Source organism: Perognathus longimembris, chromosome 4, assembly GCF_023159225.1.
Source record: "Perognathus longimembris pacificus isolate PPM17 chromosome 4, ASM2315922v1, whole genome shotgun sequence".
NCBI classification, from domain to species: Eukaryota; Metazoa; Chordata; class Mammalia; order Rodentia; family Heteromyidae; genus Perognathus; species Perognathus longimembris.
The window spans coordinates 93,406,330-93,427,977 of NC_063164.1; the positions used below are offsets into that span (position 1 = coordinate 93,406,330).

Here is a 21,648-nt window from a genome sequence, read left to right on the forward strand (position 1 = left end):
ACTGTCAAGGCTTGGCAGAAACCAAACCTCACAGCCCAGACAATGCTAGAGCTGCAGCACAGGAGTGATCAGGAGGCTGGGGCAGACAGCATGAAAGCTTGGGTTAGGACTGAGGTGCAGCGCTGTAGGGCAGGCGGGTTGCTGGCACAGGGGCACAGGGCTCCTAGGGCCTGGTCTCCCTGTCCTTCAGGGGCTGTGCTGTGAGTCCCACTCTGTGAGCACCAGGGTCATTCAGCCTAAATGCAGAGTGATGGCTGTCACCCTGCTGGCCAGGACACTGCTTTAGCTTGCTGACACTGCAATCTTCTCAGAGACAGTCAATAGGAGTGTGAGGTGGTGCTCATATTGTGCACACATATTGTGGGACACAGGAAAGATAAAATGTTCTCCATCATCACAGAGCCAACAGAGACAAGCCCTGGACACAGTACCACACACTACCCTCATCAGCAGCTCCTGGAGGTGATGCATTATTCCAGCTCTGTTTAAAAGTATAGAAAAAGGCAACACAGTTGGCCTTCTGTATCCAAGTGTTCTACATACCTGGATCCAACAAATCTCAAATCAGCAATATTGGGAGAAAAAAAGTACATCTCTATTGAGGATGAACAGATATGGTTTATTATTATCTCCTAAACAACACAGTGTTTTAGCCACTATTTACACAGCACTTACATCATATCTGATATTACAAGGGAACTAAAGGTGATTTAAAGTACACAAAACGATGTGTGCAGGCCGCATGCAAACACTAAGCCACTTTATGTAATGGATGTAGGCATCCACAGATTTGCTCTGTTTTCAGGAGTCCTGGACTCACCCCCAGTAAATACTGAGAGATGCTGTACTAAATGGCAGAAGTAGTCAGAAAGGTTCTACCTGGGAAGAGGGTGATAGGTAATTGTTCTCCTATGCCTTCAGATTTATACACACTTGTCAGTTTTTAAATAATATTTGTATTTAGTACCCAAAATATGTGTTATTAAATATTTCATAACCATATACTATATATTATATAGTATATTTCCCTAACATAAAAACACTAGCTTAAATATATTTTTTAAAGTATAATAGATGATACTCTTTTTCTATGGATTCATTCACAATGTGAGCAAAACTATAGTCCAGGTATCTCACAGGGACTACGGTGCTATGGTAGAGCTTATGATAAAGCATGCTGGGGGCCCTGGGCTCACTTCTATCACCAAACAGAAATAAAATAAAGCCAGATGCCACTGGTTAATGCCTATAAATAATCCTAGCCACTCAGGAGGCCAAGGACTGACAATCTCAGATTAACCTAAAGTAACCACCAAAAAAAGCCAGAAAGAGAGCAGTGGCTCAAGTGGCAGAGTGCCAGCCTTGAATGAAAAAGCTAAGTGACAGGGCCCAGGCCTTGAGTTCAAGCCCCAGTACTGGAACAAAAAGTAAATTAACCAATATATTTCCAAACTTATAACTTTCCTATGCCCTTTGGCTCAGCAAATCCAATTCTAAAAAGTTAGAACAAAATCACAGAAGAGTAAGGACAGGAAGGTGTGTGGAGGTTTCCCATTGAAGTGTTGTTCAATGTAGGAGTGTACACAACTCCCTCAGTGCTTGGCAACTGCATGTCAATGAAAGATACTGGCATGCCCATCTAATAGCAACCATGAAAGTAATGCTGAGGAACATTCAGTGACAGCCAGAGTTCCTACCACATAGTAAGTGTGTATGGTAGTCATGAGCTCCATTTTGCTAGTAAAGAAAAAGATTATATACAGAGCTGAACAAAAAAGATCAAATATATACCACAATACAATAGCAATTGTTTCTGAGTTGTGAGAGTTCAGTGATGTTTTTCTTAGAGTTTTATAATGAACACATACTACTTTTATGAAAATAAAAAAAAAATACCATAGAGAAGATGGCACTGCCACAGTAGGGAGGCACCCCAACTTGCTCCAACTGAATAGCGAGCTGGGAACTCCAGCACCCAACACCCCATCAAGAACCCAGCAAACCCAGCAGCCAGAAGCGATAGAGAAACACGGGAAACGAAAAAAAATTAAAAAAGACGAGCCTATAACCTGCACGGAGCCAGAAAACCTCTGGGGTACCCTCCCCCAACCCGCTGACCCTGGCCCGAACAGGGCCAGGCTGGGAAAGGGGACCCGGCGCCAACAAACCGACTGCCGAAAGTCATGCCAGAAGCGCAGAGTCTAGACAGCAGGACTCCACAGACACCAGGGGGAGCGCGGACCGATCGAGACAGACGGCGGTGGATGGGAGGTGCAGGACCCCATGGCCGGGATCGGACATGAGCAGCAAGGGAACCGGGTGGTGCAGAAGGGGAGAGCCGGGGCCGCCACCACCAAATGACCAATCGCCGCACCCCAGCACCACAGCCCCAAAGGGCCAACAACAGCGCAGGACACACACACAATCCAGGACCAGTAAGTTCCCCATTACCCCCTCCCCCAACAGGAGACCAGCTATCAGAGACTCAAACCCTACAAAGAAGCTAGAGCTCCCTCCCTCCCCCTCCCCACCCCGAGGGAACAAAGAACCCCCAAATCAGGCAGCAAAAGGTCCCTTCAGACTCTGGGAGGACACAGGAGCTAGCAGGGGCGGAGCAGCACCAAGGCAGCAGAGGAGCCTGAACTGGCCGCACCGGCCCCGCCCCCTCCCCAACAGGGGCCCGGGGACTGGCAGGCATTGGAAGCCCCACCTGAGGCTCCTGGTCCTCCAGGACTTTTTGAACAAAAGTCACAGGCACGCTGATGGGCAATACCAGCCCAGCAGGGACACCTGGGCCCGATCACACGCCCCCTCCTCGCAGCAGAGGCGCAGTCTGTGGGCGCCAACCTGGGCCCGGACACTTGATCCTACTGGGGCCCACACATATCGCCCCCCACAGCAAACTCGCGGGAGGGCGCAAGCACACCCCAATAACCTGATGCTCACTCTGGTAGGTGTACCCCGCACAGGTGGGCAGGGCCCCCCAGTGGCAGCACCCGCTCTGATAGGCGCACCTGCACAGGAGGGCAGAGCCCCCCAGTGGCAGTGCCCACTCAGATTGGCGCATTTTGCACAAGTGGGTGGGCCGTCCCTCAACAACACTGGCCCCAGAGCAATCCACACAGGAGGGTGAACCGCCTGAGAGGTGAGCTCCTCTGACCAAGATACCGAGTGGAAAAAAGAACCAAAGAAGAGAAAAGCCTCCATGCCACGCTGAATCAGTGACCAGCAAACCCCCACCAGGGGCATGCTAGGGTCAGCACAACACAGCGGCAGGACGCTATCCCAGAGAGAGACACAGAACCTACCCACCCCCAAGTGCAGTGAGGGTGACCACCTCAGCAACAACCGAGAAGGTCACGCTCACCCATTGGGCAGTAAGGTTCAACAGCCAAACTCAAACCCAGAGCCAGGACACAAACAAGTCTCCCACTGACGGGCCAGCGGGAACCAGCACAAAGCTAAACCAGGGAAGCTACCCACAGATCTCCAGATGCGCATATCACAAAGAAATATAACAAATTTCCAGCTTCAAAAAGCAGCACGACTGAAGAGGAGATGGAGAATAAAAAAAAAAACAACTGAGGCTATGTTAGCAGAAATGATGGAAAGCCTCAGAAACAAAATCAGAAAACAATTCCAGGAATTTAGAGTAGAAGTCTCGAAGGACATCCAGGAAGCCAAGAAAGAAATGGAAGCAAAAATGGATACAGTGCAAACCTCCATTAAAGAAGACCTTAACATCCTGAGAAGTGAAATGCATTAAAAAATAGATTTAAAATACAACTCTTTAAAGGAAGAAATTTCCATGATCAGAGCTGATCTGACAACCATAAATAGCTCTCTGACATCCATAAACTCCACACTTGAATCCACAGCACAAAGAATTGACCATATTGAAGCCAGAATCTCTCTTGGATGATGATGCAGCTGATAAGAACCAGAAAATTACCACACTCCAAGAAACGGTAAAGCTCCAGGGCAGACTAATCCAGGAGCTAGTAGACAAAGACAAGAGATATAATCTGCACATAATTGGAATAGAAGAAGGAGCCGAATACCAGAGCAGAGGGCTTCAACATATTTTCAATAAAATTATTGCAGAAAACTTTCCCAATCTCACAAGGGACCCCATCCAGGTAACTGAAGCCTATAGGACACCTGGCAGACCAGACCCTAGAAAAGCCACGCCAAGGCACATAATATTCAAGACTTCAGATCTCAAGAATAAAGAGTAAATTTTGAATGCAGTCAAAGCGAAGAAAGAAATTTATTACAATGGGAAGAATCCGAATAACAGCAGACCTCTCCACACAAACCTACCACGCATGTAGAGAATGGAAGAACACCATCCAAGTCCTACAGGCCAACAATTGCCAACCCAGAATAAAATATCCAGTGAATCTGGAGTTCATATTCGAGGGGAAAACCAGATCTTTCCATAGCAAAGAGGATCTAAAGGAGTATGTGAATAAAAAAACCAGCCCTACAGCGAATTCTAAGAGGGAAATCCCACGCAACAGAAATCATACAGGATACACAAACAGAAACAGAAAGAAACTACAATAGCCAGAGCCCAACAGAAAGAGCAGCTCACTAAAGACAAGAAAAAAAAAAAGGAAAAAACAGCCCAACAAGGAAATGGAAGGAGAAAAAACACTCTTATCCTTGAGCTCTTTGAATATAAACGGTATAAACTCTCCGATAAAGAGGAGCAGACTGACAGAATGAATCCACAAACAAAAAGTTGCCATCTTTTGTCTACAAGAGATCCACCTTACAGCAAGGGACAACAACAGGCTCCGAAAGAAAGGATGGAACAAGATCTTCCAAGCAAACGCACCTAAAAAACGGCAGGAGTAGCCATTCTGATCTCAGACAAGTTGGACTTCTCATTAAAATCAACTCAAAAAGACAAAGAAGGTCACTGCATTTTAATACAAGGAAAAATCCAGAATCAAGATATCACAGTGATAAATGTATACTCACGGAACAAAAGAGGCCCTACATATGTCAAGCAAATTCTCACAGAACTACAGAACAAGATAGACCCAAACACAATCATAGTGGGTGAGTTTAATACCCCACTCTCTCCAAGAGACAGATCCAACACCCAGAGGATTAGCAAGGGAGCTGAGGACCTAAGTAACACCATATCCCAAATGGATCTGACAGATCTATACAGAGTCTTCTACCCTACAGAAACCCAATACACCTTCTTCTCAGCAGCCCATGGATCATACTCCAAAATAGACCATGTCATAGCCCACACAAAGAACCTCAGCAAATACAAAAGTATTGATGTCATCCCATGTATTATATCTGATCACAGTGGATTAAAGGTAACCCTCAATAACAATGGTTACCACAGAGGCTATACACATTCTTGGAGGCTAAACTCCACACTGTTATCTAACACTTGGGCCACAGACCAAATTAAAGATAAAATTAACGAATTCATAAGCCACAATGACAATGAAAACACATCACAAAGAAACCTATGGGACACAGCTAAGGTAGTACTGAGGGGCAAGATCATCGCCCTCAACATTGACATTAAAAGAATGGAAACAGAGCAGGTGAATAACCTCACAATGAAACTAAAACAACTGGAGAAACAAGAAATGATCGAATCTAGAATGACTAGGAGGAGAGAGATCACAAAGATTAAAGAACAGATAAATCTGATTGAAAATAGAAAGACCATTCAACAAATAAATAAGACTAAAAGCTGGTTCTTTGAGAAAATAAATAAAATTGACAGACTCCTTGCAAGACTTACAAAAAAAAGAAGAGAAGAGACTCATATCCGTAAAATCAGGGACTCCACCGGAAAAATAACAACAAGTACACATGATATTCAAACAATTATAAGGAACTATTTCCAGAACCTCTACTCACTAAAAACAATAATTTTATAGAAATGGATCAATTCTTAGAGAAGTATAAACTGCCAAACTGAACCAAGAAGAAATAAATCAACTAAATAAACCAATACCTTACAGTGAGATACAGGGGGTAATCAAGAACCTCCCAACAAAGAAAAGCCCAGGCCCAGATGGATTCACCACGAATTCTATAAAACCTTTAGTGAGGAGCTAATACCAATACTCCTCAAACTCTTCCGCGAAATAGAAACAGAGGGAGAAATCCCAAACTCATTCTATGAAGCTAATATTATACTCATCCCCAAACCAGGCAAAGACCCAACAAAAAAAGAGAACTACAGACCAATATCACTAATGAACACAGACGCAAAGCTCCTCAATAAAATATTAGCTAACAGGATCCAGAAATTGATCAAGAAAATTATACATCATGACCAAGTAGGCTTCATTCCACAGTCACAAGGATGGTTCAACATCTGTAAATCATTCAATGTAATTCACCACATAAACAGAACTAAAATCAAGAATCACATTGTTATCTCAGTCGATGTCCAAAAAGCCTTTGACAAAATACAACATCCATACTTATTAAAAGCTCTGAAGAGAACAGGAATAGATGGAACATTCCTCAAAACAATAAAAGCCATATACAACAGACCAACTGCTAACATCATATTAAATGGAGAGAAACTTAAGGATGCCCACTCTCCCCACTTCTTTTCAACATAGTACTGGAATCCCTAGCCATAGCAATAAGGCAAGAGGAGGACATCAAAGGGATCCACATCGGCAAGGAAGAAATGAAATTATCCCTATCCGCAGACCACATGATCTTATATGTGAAAGACCCAAAAAACTCAGTACCCAAACTCCTACACCTAATAAACCATTTTGGCAAAGTAGCAGGATACAAAATCAATCCACAAAAGTCAGCAGCTTTTCTGTACACCAGCAATGTACAAGCATAAAAGGAAATTATGGAAACAATTCCATTTACAGTAGCCAAAAAAAAAAAAATAAAGTACCTAGGGATCAACCTAATCAAGGATGTGACAGACCTATTTAATGAGAACTATAAAAATCGAATAAGGGAAATCAAAGAAGACACAAGGAGATGGAAAGACCTCCTATGCTCATGGGTAGGCAGAATCAATATAGTGAAAATGGCCATATTGCCCAAATTGTTATACATGTTCAATGCAATCCCTATCAAAATCCCAGTCACATTCTTCACTGAAATAGAGAAAGCAATCCATAAATTCATATGGAACAGCAAAAGACCTAGAATAGCCAAAGCAATTCTAGGCAAAAAAAAAGCAGTGCAGGAGGTATCACAATACCAGACTTCAAGCTCTACTGTAGAGCCATCATAACAAAAACAGCCTGGTATTGGTATAAAAACAGACCGGAAGACCAATGGATTAGAATTGAAGGGGAGAAAGATGGCGCCGAGACAATAGGGAGGCACCCCGACTCGCACCAACTGAATAGCGAGCTGGGAACTCCAACACCCAACACTCCACCAAGAACCCAGCAAAACCAGCATCCAGAAGCAGTGGAGAAACGCAGGAAAACAAAAAGGAGCAAAAAAGAAGAACCGAAAACCTACACGGAGCCGGAGATTCACCGGGGCACCCTCCCCCCACCAGCCGGCCCTGGCCCAAACAGGGTCAGGCTGGGAAAGGGAAACCCGGCGATCGGCAGACAGGTTGCCAGGAGCGCAAAATCCATATAGCGGGAGACCCCACGGACACAAAGCAGGGTGCGGACCAAGACACACCCAGCAGCGACGAGAAGTTCGGGTCCACACCGGATTCGGACAAGGGAACCCAGCGCGGCAGAAAGAGGGAACGGGGGAGCCACCACGACACTTCGCCAACCCCTGAAGGGCCAACAGCGGTGCGGGACACACACACAAAGCAGCAAAAGTGAGTCCCCCATAATCCCTTCCCCCAACGGGAGACCCAAGCCCGACAAAGACGATATATCTCCCTCCCTCCCCCTCCCCACTCCCGTGGGAACAAAGATTCCCCAAATCAGGCGGGAAGCTCCCAGCAGGCACTGGGAAGCCAGTCTAGCAGGGGAAGGGCGGAACAGCCCCAAGCCCCCAAAGGTTCCTGAACTGGCAGAACCGGCCCCGCCCCCTTCCCAACAGGGGCCAGGGACGGCCGGCAGGGCAAGCCCCACCCGAGGCGCCTAGACCTTGCGGACTCTTACAACTAAAATCACAGGCGCTGGTGGGCAATACCAGCCCAGCAGGGTCACCTGAGCCTGATCTCGTTCCCCCTCCTCGCAGCGGAGGCGAGGTCTGAGGGTGCCAAGCCACACCCGGACAGTCGATCCCACTGGGCCCCACACATACTGCTTCCCCCCCCCAACGGACTCGCGGGAGGGCGCAAGCACAACCCAACAACCCAGGGCTCGCTCTGGGAGGCAGACCCCACTTAAGTGCCTGTTGTAGGGGACTCAAAGTGCACAGGAGGGCGGGGCCCCGGCGAAAGCGCCCGCTCTGATAGGCGTGCCCTGCACTGGTGGGCGGGGCCACAGCGACAGCACCTGCTGACGCAGACACGCCTACACAGAAGGGAGGGAAGATCTACACAGACTTCCAGATGCGCAAATCACAAAGAAACATAACTCAGTTCATCAAAGGACAAGCCAACTCGCCAGCTCCAAAAAGCAGCACGACTGGAGAGGAGATGGAGAATAAAAAAGCAAATGAGGACATGTTAACAGGAATGATCGAAACCGTCAGAAATGAAATCAGAAAACAATTCCAGGAGTTTAGAGCGGAAATCTGGAAGGACACCCAGGAAGCCAAGAAAGAAATGGAAGCAAAACTGGATACAATGCAAGCCTCGTTTAAAGAAATGGAAGCAAAAATGGATACAATGCAAGCCGCCTTTAAAGAAAATCTCCACACCCTGAGAATTGAAATGCATGAAAAAATAGATTTAAAATACAACTCTTTAAAGGAAGAAATTTCCACGATCAGAGCTGATATGACAACCATGAATAGCTCTCTGACATCCATAAACTCCGCAATTGAAACCATAACACAAAGAGTGGACCATATGGAATCCAGAATCTCTCGCCTGGACGATGAAGCAGCTGACAACAACCAGAAAATGACCACACTCCAAGAAAAGGTGAAGCTTCAGGGAAGATTACTCCAGGAACTAATGGACAAAGACAAGAGATATAATCTGCGTATAATTGGAATAGAAGAAGGAGCCGAATATCAGAGCAGAGGGCTTAATCATGTTCTCAATAAAGTTATTGCAGAAAACTTCCCCAATCTCACAGGGGACCCCATCCAGGTAACCGAAGCCTATAGGACACCTGGCAGGCCAGACCCCAGGAAAACCACCCCAAGGCACATAATATTCAAGACTACAGACCTCAAGATTAAAGAGCAAATTCTGAATTCAGCCAAAGCGAAGAAGGAAACTTTTTTCAATGGGAAGAGGATTCGAATAACATCCGACTTATCCACACAAACTTACCAAGCTCGAAGTGAGTGGAAGAACACCATCCAAGTACTTCAGAATAACAATTTACAACCTCGGATCAAATATCCAGCGAAACTGGAGTTCACATTCGAAGGGAGAACCAGATCTTTCCACACCAAAGAGGAGCTAAAGGAGTATGTGAATAAAAAACCAGCCCTACAGCGAATATTAAGAGGGGAAGCCCACCCAACAGAGATCGTAAAAGACACACAGACAGATTCAGAAAGAAACTTCAATAGCCAAAGTCCAGCAGAAACACAAGCTCACTAAAGACAAGAAGAAAAAAAAAAACAACAGGAAAAAACAGCCCAACAAGAAAATGGAAGGAGAAAAAACACCCTTATCCTTGATCTCTTTAAATATAAATGGCTTAAACTCCCCGATCAAGAGGAGCAGACTGGCAGAATGGATCCGCAAGCAAAAAGTTGACATCTGTTGTCTACAAGAGACCCACCTTACAGCAAGGGACAAAAACAGGCTTCGAATGAAAGGATGGAGCAAGATCTACCAAGCAAATGCACCCACCAAAACGGCAGGTGTAGCCATCCTGATCTCAGACAAGCTGGATTTCTCTTTAAAGTCCACTCAAAAAGACAAAGAAGGACACTACATATTGATACAAGGAAAAATCCAGAATCAAGACATCACGGTGATAAATGTATACTCACCGAACAAAAGAGGCCCGACATATGTCAAGCAAATTCTCACAGAATTACAGAGCAAGATAGATGCAAACACAATCATAGTGGGTGACTTTAATACTCCTCTCTCTCCAAGAGACAGATCCAACACCCAGAGGATTAGTAAGGGAGCTGAGGACCTAAATAACACCATTGCCCAAATGGATCTAACAGACCTATATAGAACCTTCCACCCTACAGAGACCCAATACACCTTCTTTTCAGCAGCCCATGGATCATATTCCAAAATAGACCACGTCATAGCCCACACAAAGAACCTCAGCAAATACAAAAGAATTGACATCATCCCATGTATTATATCTGATCACAGTGGATTAAAGGTAACCCTCAACAACAAAGGATACCACAGAGCCTATACACACTCTTGGAGGCTAAACCCCACGCTGCTATCCAACACTTGGGCCACAGATCAAATTAAAGATGAAATCAACGAATTCATAAGCCACAATGACAAAGAAAACACATCACAAAGAAACCTATGGGACACAGCTAAGGCAGTACTGAGGGGCAAGATCATTGCACTCAGTACCCACATTAAAAGAATGGAAGCAGAGCAGGTGAATACCCTCACGATGAAACTAAAACAACTGGAGAAACAAGAAATGACAGAATCTAAAACGACTAGGAGGGGAGAGATTACAAAGATTAAAGAAGAGATAAATCTGATTGAAAATAGAAAGACCATTCAACAAATAAATAAGACTAAAAGCTGGTTCTTTGAGAAAATAAACAAAATTGACAGACCCCTTGCAAGACTCACAAAAAAAAGAAGAGAAGAGACTCATATTCGTAAAATCAGGGACTCCACAGGAAAAATTACAACAAATACACACGATATTCAAACAATCATAAGGAGCTATTTCCAAAACCTCTACTCAACAAAAAACAATAATTTTACAGAAATGGATCAATTCTTAGAGAAGTACAAACTGCCCAAACTGAACCAAGAAGAAATAAATCAACTAAATAAACCAATAACTTACGGTGAGATACAGGAGGTAATCAAGAACCTCCCTACTAAGAAAAGCCCAGGCCCAGATGGATTCACCAATGAATTCTACAAAACCTTTAGTGAGGAGCTAATTCCAATACTCCTCAAACTCTTCCGCGAAATAGAAACGGAGGGAAAAATCCCGAACTCATTCTACGAAGCTAATATCATACTCATCCCCAAACCAGGCAAAGATCCAACAAAAAAAGAGAACTACAGACCAATATCACTAATGAACACAGATGCAAAGCTCCTCAATAAAATATTAGCTAACAGGATCCAGAAAGTGATCAAGAATATCATACATCATGACCAAGTAGGCTTCATCCCTCAGTCACAAGGATGGTTCAACATCCGTAAATCAATCAATGTAATTCACCACATAAACAGAACTAAAATCAAGAATCACATTGTTATCTCAGTCGATGCCCAAAAAGCCTTTGACAAAATACAACATCCATACCTATTAAAAGCTTTGGAGAGAACAGGAATAGATGGAACATTCCTCAAAACAATAAAAGCCATATACAACAGACCAACTGCTAATATCATATTAAATGGAGAGAAACTTAAATCATTCCCCCTAAACACAGGAACAAGACAAGGATGCCCACTCTCCCCACTTCTGTTCAACATAGTACTGGAATCCCTAGCCATAGCAATAAGGCAAGAGGAGGACATCAAAGGGATCCACATCGGCAAGGAAGAAATCAAGTTATCCCTATTCGCAGACGACATGATCTTATATCTCAAGGACCCAAAAAACTCAGTACCCAAACTCCTACATCTAATAAACCAATTTGGCAAAGTAGCAGGATACAAAATCAATCCACAAAAGTCAGCAGCTTTTCTGTACACCAGCAATAGACAAACCGAAAAGGAAATTATGGAAACGATTCCATTTACAGTAGCCAAAAAAAGAATAAAGTACCTAGGGATCAACTTAACCAAGGACGTGACGGACCTATTCAATGAAAACTACAAAAATCTAATAAGGGAAATCAAAGAAGACACAAGGAGATGGAAAGACCTCCCATGCTCATGGGTAGGCAGAATCAATATAGTGAAAATGGCCATACTGCCCAAATTGTTATACAAATTCAATGCAATACCTATCAAAATCCCAGCCACATTCTTCACTGAAATAGAGAAACCAATCCATAAATTCATATGGAACAGCAAAAAACCTAGAATAGCCAAAGCAATTCTAGGCAAAAAACATAGTGCAGGAGGTATCACCATACCAGACTTCAAGCTCTACTACAAGGCCATCATAACAAAAACAGCATGGTATTGGTATAAAAACAGATCGGAAGACCAGTGGATTAGAATTGAAGACCCAGAAATAAAACCGCACTCTTACAGCCAACTGATATTCGACAAAGGAGCTAAAGACATACAATGGAATAAACATAGCCTCTTCAACTACTGGTGCTGGGAGAACTGGGCAGCCATATGCAGAAAACTCAAAGTAGACCCAAGCCTATCACCATGCACCAAGATCAACTCAAAATGGATCAAGGACCTCAACATCAGACCTGAATCCTTGAAACTACTGAAGGACAGAGTAGGAAAGACACTAGAACTTATAGGCACAGGAAGGAACTTCCTGAATAGAGTCCCAGGCGCACAACAAATAGGGGAAAGACTCAACAAATGGGACTACTACAAATTAAAAAGTTTCTGCACAGCTAAGGTCATAGCCACCAAAATAGAAAGACAGCCAACGATATGGGAAAGGATATTTACCAGCACAGCAACAGACAAAGGCCTGATATCTGTCATCTACAGAGAACTCAAAAAACTAAGCCCCTCCAAGCCCAATAAACCTATTAGGAAATGGGCAAAAGAGCTAAAGAGAGACTTCACAAGAGAAGATATAAAAATGGCAAAGAAACACATGAGGAAATGCTCAACATCCCTGCTAGTAAAGGAAATGCAAATAAAAACAACCCTGAGATACCACCTCACCCCAGTTAGAATGGCCTATACTCTGAACTCAGGAAACAACAAATGCTGGAGGGGCTGTGGGGAAAGAGGAACCCTTCTCCATTGTTGGTGGGAGTGCAAATTAGTACAGCCACTTTGGAGAACAGTATGGAGGTTTCTCAAAAAGCTCAATATAGACCTACCCTATGACCCAGCCATACCACTCCTAGGCATCTATCCTAAACAGCAAAACCCAAGATATCAAAAGGACATTTGTACTTCCATGTTTATCGCAGCACAATTCACAATAGCCAAAATTTGGAAACAACCCAGATGCCCCTCCACAGATGAATGGATCCAAAAAATATGGTACTTATACACAATGGAATACTACATAGCGATTAGGAATGGTGAAATATTGTTATTTGCAGGGAAATGGTCAGAACTCGAACAAATAATGTTGAGTGAGACAAGCCTAGAACACAGAAAACAAAGGGGCATGATCTCCCTGATATATGACTGTTAACAAAGGGAGATGGAGAGACAGTAGAGACCAAGTCTGTGAACACTGTATATGTGCTTGATACATTGTATACTGCATATGGGTCTACCTGACCTAGACAAGGGATGGGAAAACAGGTTGTAAGATATCACAAGAAATGTACACAATGCCCTACTATGTAACTGCACCCTCTTTGCACAGCACCTTGTAAAAAAAAAAATTATGTTCAATTGATAATAAAAAAAAAAAATAAAAAAAAAAAAGACAGTTCCAAGAAAAAAAAAAAAAAAAAAGAATTGAAGATCCAGAAATAAAACCACACTCTTACAGTCAGCTGATATTCGACAAAGGAGCAAAAGACATGCAATGGAATAAACATAGCCTCTTCAACTACTGGTGCTGGGAGAACTGGGCAGCCATATGCAGAAAACTCAAAGTAGACCCAAGCCTATCACCATGCACCAAGATCAACTCAAAATAGATCAAGGACCTCAATATCAGACCTGAATCCTTGAAACTACTGAAGGACAGAGTAGGAAAGACACTAGAACTTATAGGCACAGGAAGGAACTTCCTGAATAGAGTCCCAGGGGCACAACAAATAGGGGAGAGACTCGACAAATGGGACTACTACAAATTAAAAAGTTTCTGCACAGCTAAGGTCATAGCCACCAAAACAGAAAGACAGCCAATCATATGGGAAAGGATCTTTACCAGCACAGCAACAGACAAAGGCCTAATATCTGTCATCTACAGAAAACTCAAAAAACTAAGCCCCTCCAAGCCCAATAAACCAATTAGGAAATGGGCAAATGAGCTAAAGAGAGACGTCACAAGAGAAGAGATAAAAATGGCAAAGAAACATATGAGGAAATGTTCAACATCCCTGGTAGTAAAGGAAATGCAAATAAAAACAACCCTGAGATACCACCTCACTCCAGTTAGAATGGCCTATACTCTGAACTCAGGCAACAACAAATGCTGGAGGGGTTGCGGGGAAAGAGGAACCCTTCTCCATTGTTGGTGGGAGTGCAAATTAATACAACCACTTTGGAGAACAGTATGGAGGTTTCTCGAAAAGCTCAATATAGACCTACCCTATGACCCAGCCATACCACTACTAGGCATCTATCCTGAACAGCTGATCCCAGGATATCAAAAAGACATTTGCACTTCCATGTTTATCGCGGCACAATTCACAATAGCCAAAATATGTAATCAACCAAGATGCCCCTCCACAGATGAATGGATCCAAAAAAATATGGTACCTATACACAGTGGAATACTACATAGTGATTAGGAATGGCGAAATATTGGTATTTGCAGGGAAATGGTCAGAACTTGAACAAATAATGTTGAGCGAGACAAGCCTAGAACACAGAAAACAAAGGGGTATGATCTCCCTGATATATGACTGTTAAGATGGGGTGACGGAGAGACAGTAGAGACCAGGTCTGTGAAACCAAAAACTGCTTGTCAAATGGTATTTCCCACAGGATTGGGTCAGCAACCCAACATTATGTAACTAAAACCAAACAACTACTCAACATATAAAGGTCAAAATTGACCTCTCAGTGGAATACAATAGCTCAAAAGCTATGTATGTATGTTCATATAAGACTACTGTCGACATATTGTCTAATGTCTACATTACATTTAAAGCCCTAGGCAAATTTTCTTTGGTGTAGGCCACGTGGCTACTGTATATGTTCTTGGTACATTGTGTATTGTATATATGTCTACCTGACCTAGGGAAGGGAAAGAAAAACAGGGTGTAAGATATCACAAGAAATGTACACACTTCCCTTCTATGTAACTGTACCCTTTTTTTTTTTTTTTTGGCCAGTCCTGGGCCTTGGACTCAGGGCCTGAGCACTGTCCCTGGCTTCTTCCCGCTCAAGGCTAGCACTCTGCCACTTGAGCCACAGCGCCGCTTCTGGCCGTTTTCTGTATATGTGGTGCTGGGGAATCGAACCTAGGGCCTTGTGTATCCGAGGCAGGCACTCTTGCCACTAGGCTATATCCCCAGCCCCAACTGTACCCTTTTTGCACAACACCTTGTCAAAAAAATTTTGTTTAATTAATAAATAAATTACAAAAAAAAAAAACCACCAAAGTGAATTCTTTCCATCTCCCAAACTCAGACCCTATTTTCCTTCTCTGTGTGAATGTTACCACTTCACAGGTGATCCTCACTTCCAGCCTGCTGATCCAGGGCCTCAGATGCTCCGAGAATGGAACCTGAGTTGAGCCAAGGCAAAGGGCAGATTTCCCCCCAGAAGCTCCCTCAGAAACTCTCTCAGGGAAGCTTGGAGACAGACAGGCCTGCACTCAAGGGCAGCTCTGCAGGGAGCTCTGGTGCTCACTGGGCAGGCACAGCTCCTGGTTTACTGTAAATGCATCTTACTTGCTTCCTTCCAGAGATTGGGCAATTTACTTAACAAACATGTTATCTCCTGTCTCTGTGGCAGGCACACCAGACTTCTTTAATCTTTACACAACTCTAAGATGATGCTCTTATTCTGATTTAGCAGAAGAGATACTCCAGCACAGAAAATGAGGTCACTTGTCAGTTTGTCAAAGCCTGGCTGTGATCCAACCCCAGTGTCTGTTTATCTCCCACGTCCAGCTCATTTGACATTATTTCCCATGGCCTCAGAAGTAAATCAGAAGCAGATCTGATAATCAAGACATTACCCCATATCTTTCTCTACAATCACAAGCTGTTGCACTAGAACCCCACAGTGTAGGTGGCCAAGCATGGCTCCTAGTGTCTCCTGCCCACGCTGCTGCATTCAGCCTGGGACCTCAGGGAGCACCAGTGTTGCAAAGAGGACAACAAAGCCCATCACATCTCTGTCCTTTGAGGAGCTCTATACAGAACCTGGAATGTTAGCAGTCTATCTCCCTGAAGCCCATGCAAGTGTGCAGGCTACCCATTCCCTAGGCAGTGCATGCAGCAGCACAGGACAGGGCAGTACCCACCATGGGCCACATCCAACAGCTGTGCTTCTGGCCAGTGACAAGGAGGCCACTGGAGGTCACCTGGATGTAGCAAAAGATGGACATGTAGGAAGACAGAAACCAGAGTCAGTTCACTAGGGGCCTGTTCCAGAGGAGTGACAATATCTGTAAGGATGCTCAATGCCTTGCTGCTTTTCAGGACTGAGAACACACTCTTCCTAGCTCCCTCTCTGAGAACAAACTCCTCCCAGATCCCTCTCTGAGAATTTACTCCTCCTAGCTCCCCCTCTGAGAATTTACTCCCACAGCTCCCTCTCTTCTGCCAGTGCAAGCCTGTGAGCCATATTCTATCTAATGATGGAGGGAGAAAAGAAGAAAAATACCCCAAAGCCCACAAGAATGGAGGTCCTAGGAGAGCAGGGACTTGCCAACCCTAACTCACTTGTCTTCCCCAAATGGCGTTATCTGAGTCTCATATTCAGCCCCTTTATTTACATCCCTCCCTTTTCTTTCTTTCCTTCCTCCTTGCCTCCTTCCCTCCCTCATTATTATTATTATTATTTTTATTATTATTATTATTATTTTGTGCCAGTCCTGGGGCTTGGACTCAGGGCTTGGAAACTGTGCTTTCTCAAGGCTAGCATCCTCGCACTTGAGCCACAGTGCCACTTGCTGGTGCTTAATTTGCTGCTTAATTGGAGGTAAGAGTTTCACAAACCTTGGTGCTCCTGTTGGCTTTGTCCATGATCTTCAGATTTCAGCCTCCTCCTGGGTATCTAGGACTATAGGCATGAGCCATTGGTGCCTGGCTGTTGTTACTTTGTGTAGGTACTGGGGCTTGAACTTAGGTCCTGGGCACTGTCCCTTAGCTTTTTTTGCTCAAGACTAGCAATCTACTATTTGAACCAGTTCTACTTCTAGCATTTTGCTGGTTAATTGGACATAAGAGTCTCACAAACTTCCCTGCCTGGGTTGGCTTTGAATTATGATCCTCAGATTTCCAGCCTCCCAAGTAGCTAGGGAACTATCAGTGCCTGACTTACAATTATTATTATTATTATTATTATTATTATTATTATTATTATTTTCAACATGTCAGTTTACATGTCCAGTGTGTCTTGATCAGTGTCCCATCCCCCTCCATCTCTTTTCTTCCCACTTGTCTCCTCAGCCTCCTGGTTCCATTTTCACATATGTACACTGATTATTATGGCTGTATTTGTCTACCTTTCCTATCTCCATTCCAGCTCCACATTCTTTTGGGGAGATGGCTAGAATCTGAGGTGACTTGGGGGCTCTGATGAAATGAAGTATGTCCTTGAGTTGAGCTCTCACTTCTTGCAACATGGTTGCTAGTGGAGGGTCCTGAGATCTGGCCCACAGTCATGGTGGCAACTTATTGTTGCATCCTGGGCACAGGAGAGCTGCACTTCCATATCCATTTGCTCACATCCTTCCTAGCTGGATGCAAAAGTGGCACAATTGTTGCTCCCTTTCAAGGCCTTTCTACCCTGTCAGGGCTTTGCTTTCTAGCAATCTCTGTGTTCTCTGCCTTTCACCTATAAATAGCATTTTAAAATGAGACCGGAGCTCACAGTAGACGCCTCTTGAAGCACCATCTGTCAGGATTCCACTGGACTTCAGACAGTTGCATGGGGCTAGGCTAGCAGATCCTCTCCTATTGGCCATGAGATACATTCTCCCTAAGTGGACAGATAGCCACCGTTGCTCCTGTACAAGCACGAGCCACCTCAGATGACCTGGGGATAACACTGCTTTCTGTAGCAGATGGAGGGGGGCTGATGTAGAGAAAGGTGATAAGGAGATACATACTACAGACACAAGCAACACGCACACACATCCAAGCATACTACATACCTCCCAGAGCACACCTATGCACAGCACACACTGCACACGCACCCCTCCACAGATCATGCACACATAAACACGTGGACACACACTCTACATATCTCCACAGACCATACATGCATGAACACACATATGTATACACACACAAACACACACAGAGTAGCCTGGAAGGAAGATATATTGTCTTTTGTTTCCTTGCTTCCTGTCTATTTTTTGGGGTAAGCTAGCAACTCTATGACTTCTCATTTGCAGTGTGTGGGACTCTCCTTTTCTTTCTTCAGTGTGTCTTACACATGTCAGGCTCTCTGTTCAAGGTTTTATATTCATAGAGATATGTCCATCTTCTGCCTTTCTGGATGAGGGTTTCTGCATCTGCCTCCATATTTCTTCTCCCCTCTCACTGGATCTTTGATGGCCTGACTATGGATTGGTTCTAAAGTCTATCATTCCCAAGTGTTTTAAAGCATGCCAGCATAACCGTTCCTTCCCTGAGATGGAAGCCCCAAGCCCACAGCCATCTGCCACCTAGGGAAAGCAGAGAACTCATGCAGCAACTCTACAGTCATTCCTCACAAAATTCTCTATTGTATATACACACAGGCTCAATGGTTCCATGGCCAGGTGATGCTTGGAGTTCTGTAACACAGACAAGAATAGCATGTGCTCTCAGAGATTAGAACTGTGTGGATTCTCATTGACTCATGGACTCTTTCCTGCTCAATATCTCTCCTGAGGCTTGGGTTCACAGATCTATGATGGCTGAAGGCATGGGCTGCAAGGTGGCACTTTTGGGAGGGAGTAGAAGGTCTTTATATCACTTCATATGCACTGGGAAGAGACTGTGTGACTCCCTTGTTGGTGACATTCTCCTCCCATGAAAGTATTCTCATGGCACACCAGAACTTTCACCAGAGGCCCAACAAATGGGGCCACATGATCTTCACTCTTGAATCACCCAAACTGAGTTAAACAAGACTTTTCTCCTTATAAAGCTAGCTGACCCCATCATTTTGTTGCAGCAATGCAATGTTCTGGGCTAGATGCTCTGAGATTGACTGGAGCATGACTCATTTTTACCTTTACACTCACTACATCCATTGTCTCACTTGCTTTGTCAGACAAGAATCTCAACCCGGTGGAAAGAATGGTGCAGACACACAGATTAGGCAGTCCTGAGGTCAAACTTGAGCTACTCCATCAGCTAACTGTGTGATGGGACCACTGTGAGCCAGGCCCTTTTCTGCTGTGAGCTTCCATTTTTCTTGTCAATAGAACACTGCAGGGGCTAGGAATGTGGCTTAGTGGTAGAATGCTTACCTAACATGCATGAAGCCCTAGGTTCAATTCCTTGGCAACACATAAACAAAAAGCAAAACAACTGCAGTGAGAATGATGTCCCTGTCCACTCCTCATCTGCATCTGCTTAGCACTGACCTAGGGCTGACCGAGAGAGGGCATGGCTGGGAAGAGATGCCCCAGAATGGGAAGCCAGGATCCCTGGAGTAATAGCTCACAGTACAATGGGTGTCTTTAAATGTTCCTATGGTTTGTTTTATCCAGGGATGACAAGACAGACACAAAATGACTGACTGTCTTGAAGGAAGGCATTTATAGTCCTCACAGACAGGAGTCTGGGTATACCACTTAGTGCTGTAGGGGGAGCCGCAGGGGTGGTCAGGAGATGGTAGAGTGCTGGTTGATATAGGTAAGAGTCTTGAGGATGGTTTCCATGGGAAGTGCGAGGCAGGGAGGAGAGGCAGTCTCTTGTTGGGCTGAACCATCACAGTCAGCCCTGGGTTGCAGGGACCTTCTCTAATACTTGGACCTGGAGTGATCAGGACAGGGGAGGGGCTCAGCACATAGGAAACTTCCAGGGGCAGTGGCTGGGGTGACTGGGTGCTGAGGTGGCAGGTTTGTGTGTGCCTGCTCTGGACAAGTGTTCGCCACTTGTGGGAATTAGCTAGTGGATGGAGGGCCAGCATCCAGCCATAAGTTACTCCGGGAGAAGAGAGATGGCTAACAGGTCCCAATTGAGGCAATGTTGGGACCGCAGCCCCTGGAAGTTGGCAGGGACCATTACTGAGTTGGAGTTCTCACTGCCCCTGCCCTCATGTGTCCATCTACTCCTGTCCTAGCTCTCCCTCCCCCTATCACCATCCTAGTCTCAATTGTCTGGGTCTGCTTTCCAAGAAACACAACCAATCCATGATACCTACTCCTCACCACCACCTGTCACCACCCCTCCTTGACATCTTTGAAGTCATATCTGTGTGTTTCTTCCTATTTGTCCAGTTTCAGTTCACAGACACAATCTCATGCTCAGATAACAAGGAAAGCAGAGGAGTCCAGCTCCGCTCCATCTGTGAGTTTTCAGACCTGACCACAACAGCAAAGCCTTTACTCATCCTCCGCACCCCAGACTTTTAGGGCCATCGTTCTGCAGCCCCAGACAGAGCTGCACAGGGCCTGGCTCTTGGTTGTGTATTTTCCCACATATTAGCACTCCTAGTGTGGGGGTTCTCTGCAAGGGCCTCTATTTAGGCCTCTTGACCTCTGCTGAGGTTGTATCCAGGGGAAGGCGTGAGCTGTGAGGCACTACCCCCACAAATTGCTTATATCCCTTCCCCTGTTTTCACCTCTCACCCCAAGGTCTATAAAATGGAGCAGCCTTTTGTTCAGAGTTCTCTCAGAAGTAACAAAGCAAACCCTCTGTATATCAACTTAATAATAACAATAAAAAATAAAAAGGAATAACGGATCAGGAAAATGTGGTACGTACACACAATGGAATTTTATGCCTCTATCAGAAAGAATGACATTGCCCCATTCGTAAGAAAATGGAAGGACTTGGAAAAAAATTACACTAAGTGAAGTGAGCCAGACCCAAAGAAACATGGACTCTATGGTCTCCCTCATAGGGAACAATTAGCACAGCTTTAGGCTAGTCACAGCAGAGGATCACAAGAACCTAATAGCTATGCCCTTATGATGATGCTAAGTGAAATGAGCTCCATGTTATGGAAACGACTGTTATATCACTGTTGTAATCACTTTCAACATGCCATGTAAAACCGTAGCTTCTATTGTTGATGATCCTTTTGTATCCTCTTCCTGTGGTTGTACCAGCACTATTTCTGTATCTTATCAGCGTACATTGGAAACTGTATATACTGGTATTAGAACTAGGGAAGTGAAAGGGAATATCAAAATGGAGAGACAAAGGATAAAAAGACAAACGACTCCAAAAGCAATACTTGCAAAACCATTTGGTGTAAACCAACCGAACAACTCA

The 21,648-nt window shown here is 44.5% G+C and overlaps 1 protein-coding gene across 3 annotated transcripts in view; it reads right to left on the minus strand.

The window, feature by feature from the left end:
* Arhgef4 (Rho guanine nucleotide exchange factor 4) overlaps positions 1–21,648 on the minus strand; it is an 84,493-nt gene that overhangs the window by 42,900 nt on the left and 19,945 nt on the right. The window lies entirely within an intron of this gene.